Source organism: Mastomys coucha, unplaced genomic scaffold, assembly GCF_008632895.1.
Source record: "Mastomys coucha isolate ucsf_1 unplaced genomic scaffold, UCSF_Mcou_1 pScaffold21, whole genome shotgun sequence".
In the NCBI taxonomy this organism is placed as follows: Eukaryota; Metazoa; Chordata; class Mammalia; order Rodentia; family Muridae; genus Mastomys; species Mastomys coucha.
This window is the reverse complement of record NW_022196904.1, coordinates 17,499,835-17,504,030: the sequence shown is the minus strand read 5'-3', so window position 1 is coordinate 17,504,030 and position 4,196 is coordinate 17,499,835.

Sequence of the window (4,196 nt, the reverse complement as noted above, 5' to 3'; positions counted from 1 at the left end):
GCATGTGTATAGTAGAGGATTGCAAATTTGATCATCAATAGGAGGAGAGGACCTCGGCCCTGTGAAGGGTCTGTGTACCAGTGTAGGGGAATGCCAAGGCCAATAAGTGGGATAGGGTGGGGTGGCAGGCATGGGGAGGAGGGAGGCAACAGGGGTTTGTTTTTGTTTGTTTGTTTATTTTTTGGAGGGGAAACTGGGAAAGGAGAAATTTACATGTAAATAAAGAAAATATCTAATAAAAAACGAAGTTAAAAAAAAGAAATATTTTGTCAATTTTTTAAGTAAAACCAATACTTTCACTGTTATTCCAGTGTCAACTATTATGATTTTGAAATGTGGTGTCATTGAAATCTTAGAAAGAGGGGATATAAACTGATAATTCCCCAGCACTGAATAAATATTCTCACAATACACTGTGGATTTATTTGTTAACTACTGGATCTTAAGCTATTAACATTTATAAAATCTTAGAATTATCTAAATATGGAAATGGTTTTAAGAAAGAAGGATTTATATATAGATTATGATGGAAATTCCCAAAATGAGAAGAAGAAAAAAGCCAAGAAATCCTTTGGAAGTTCTGAAGGCATAAATGATATATTTAAGGCACTTAGCTTAGGAAACTTAAAGGAAACACATATGGGATTAAAGTCTCAGCACATTTCTGACAAACTGACTGTAATCTAAATTTAATTTATCTTGTGTGCATTCTATATTGAGGAGAGTCAAAATACAGGGATGATTCCCTCAGAGCTTCCAAGGGAAGTCACAGTCATTCTACCTAAGGCTATCAAGTAATATTCATTAATATGTAAAATAGTACAAAGAAAATATTGAAGATACAGTGAGTGATTCTTCAGAGGATCAACTGATGATGGGCAGTGGTGGTGCACTTGGGTGGCAGAGGCAGGAGGATTTCTGAGTTTGAGGCCAGCTGGGTCTACAGAGTGAGTTCCAGGACAGCCAGGGCTACACAGAGAAACCTTGTCTTGAAAAAAAAAACATAAACAAAAACAAAAAGAGAAGAAGATCAGGTGATAACCTATACACAGAATCTTGATAGACCTCAACAAAATGTAAACAGATATAGATTTTGCAAAATCTATACTTTCAGCAGGCATACGTAAAGTATGATCACTTTCAAAAACGCTGTGTGTCGTTTTAAGTAATTGAAGGGATAAGAGTCCTCAATAATTATGTTTGATCATGTGAATTATTGATTCTCGTTGTTATATATAGATGTATCTCAATATCCCACATGAAAGAAAAGACCTCAGCTTACTTCAGCATGGCAGAGTCTATATACATCTGAGGAAAACTGACCAATCTTATTAAGTACTGAGGCCATATCTGAAAGCTCTATTTACCAAATATAGAACATCTTCTTATTATCAAAGAGTACTTCTTACTAATAGATTGTGTCCTTCATTGCACCAACCATGCATGCTTCCTGATTTGAAAGTGATGCAGGAGCTTCTGGCATCAAACTCACAGATTTGTAGAATTAATCAGGTATCCCATCTCATGTCCGTGGACTTCAACTGGCTTTTCTTATAAAGGTATGTGTCCTTCATACAGGGGTGTGAAGAAGCACACAGTTGTTTCAAGTTATATCCTATGTGAAGGGCTCTGGAATATAGTCCAGCTCATAAGAGAGGCACATTTGTCCTTATTAAACATAAACATGTTAATAATGATGCTAAGAATATTTCCTCAAAATTTAACTCTTCATAGAACACACAAGGTTGTAATTGACCAGATTATTTTTAATTAATTATTTATTTTTTAAACTCCAGATTTTATTCCCCACCACCACGCCCACCCTCCGACTCTCCTGCATCTCTTACCCGCCTCCCCACTACCCTGTCTACACAAGGATGACCACCCATTCCACTTGGAATCTAAACTCCCTGGGGCCTCCAGTCTCTTGAGTGTTAGGTGCATCATCTCTGATTGAACACAGACCCAGCAGTCTTCTGCTGTATGTGTGTTGGGGGCCTCAGCTGGTGTATGCTGTCTGTTTGATGGTCCATGTTTGAGAGATTTTGTGATCCCGATTAGTTGAGGCTGCTAGTGTTCTTAAAGGGTCACCCTCCTCTTCATCTTCTTTCAGCTTTTCCCTAATACAACAACAGGGATCAGCAGCTTCTGTCCATTGGTTATGTGCAAATATCTGCATCTGACTCAGCTGCTTGTTGGATCTTTCTGAGGGTAGTCATGATAGGTCCCTTTTTGTGAGCACTCCATGGCATCAGTAATAATGTCAGGCCTTGGAACCTCCCTTTGAGCTGGATCCCACTTTGAGTCTGTCACTGGATTTTCTTTTCCTCAGGCTCCTCTCCTTTTCCATCCCTGCAGTTCTTTCAGACAGGAACAATTATGGTTTTTCGAGACAGGGTTTCTCTGTGTAGCCCTGGCTGTCTTGGAACTCACTCTGTAGACCAGGCTGGCCTCAAACTCAGAAATCCACCTGCCTCTGCCTCCCAAGTGCTGGGATTAAAGATGTGTGCCAACACCGTTTTCCTTTCTTTCTGTAGAGGTTTAGTAATATTTAAAAAGCCCTGCTGGGATTATTTTAATTAAACAAAGCTGACAGTGTGAAAATAAATGTTGTTTAAAGATAAGATACAAGCTTTGTGCTAGATCTTTCAGTCTTTGTCTATTTATTTGTTTTTAAAGAGGCATGACAGGAAAAAATCAATTTTAAGTGATTGATATATTTATGTCTAAATGAAAATTCCATTATGTATATAACACTGAAGAGCCCAGATGTGATGATATTCTTATATGAGTGAGAACAATGTCCATTAGGAATGAAATCAACTGCTGTAGGAGTACTCTTTTAAAATAATTTAGATCCTTAATGCATAGAGACAAAGTTGTGTACTAGAACTGGGATAGGGTACAATGAGGAACCATTGTGACCAGAATTGTATGTTTACATACATCACGTCCTTAAAAGTAGACATTAAAATTTAAATATATATCCTTATGTTACCTATTCCAAAGAATAAGTCAGACTCATAATATTATCTTATATTCATTTTATCTTTGTGGATATATTTATGAAAATGTTTTTGTCTTTTCATATTAACTTTTAAGTTTAATTTATTATGAATAAAATAATTTTAGGCCACATTAAACAGTTTAATTTACTTGTAATTATGATATGCATATAGTCAATATGTAGGTAATATAAGGGAAAATTTTAATCAGCTATGAGTTTGTGTTTATTCCTTTTTGGTATTCTGTTTCCATAATTTTCACTCTCCAATGAAAATTTCACATGGAGAACTTTAAAAAATATATTGTTAGTGTGGGAAGAAAGTAAGGCAGACATGTCTAGAGGAGAAGACTATTGAAGAGAAATTTATCTTAGAGGAAATTTAGCTGCAGAAATAACTGACATTGAGACGCAGCCTAGGGTAGCATGAATGTTCTTTGCTGGCAGCAGTCTGTCTGGCTCTTCACAAATAATCCTTTGATCACCTATTGGGATCTGTGAATATCAAAGCCTTCTTTGTGAGTATGCTAGTTTTGAAATAATGTGCATGGAAAAACTTTCAGTTTCTTTTGAGAAGTCAATAAGTATCAATAAGTATGTAAGGTAGAATCTACAAGAATAAGAACAAAACATAACATTAAGATATGAAAGTAATTTGCTCTATGCTTGATATTTCTTCTTTTAGTCATGGGAATACTATTGACTCAGAGAGACAATCAAGAATCATGTTGTGGACCATTTTGTCTTGTACCTTGTGGTTATATTAACTTAATTAAATGTATGGTAAAGATGATGGCCCATGCTATATTTATGATATCATTATCCAACAAGGGAACCAGGTTCCATGATGGCTTCCATCTTATGAGGATCTCCAAGGGAACCTTAGATCAATCAAAGCAGGGGTGGTTTTCTGTTCTATGTTCTATGTGAAGTGGACCCCTTGGTAAAGATATTTCCCATCATGAAATTCTGTATTCTTGGATAACCTACTTTCCGTTTTCCATGTGGCAGGAAAATAGATGTTGATATTATAAAAAAGAGAACTAGGAAGGCAGAGGAGAGAAAAGATAGAAGTTGATTTCACATAGCACAGTAAATCCTTTGCCTATCCTTGGCAAACACTTAGTCTAACCCTAAGCCTGATATTTCATGTTTGTGTAATAGGCATACTATTGACACAGCGGGACCACCA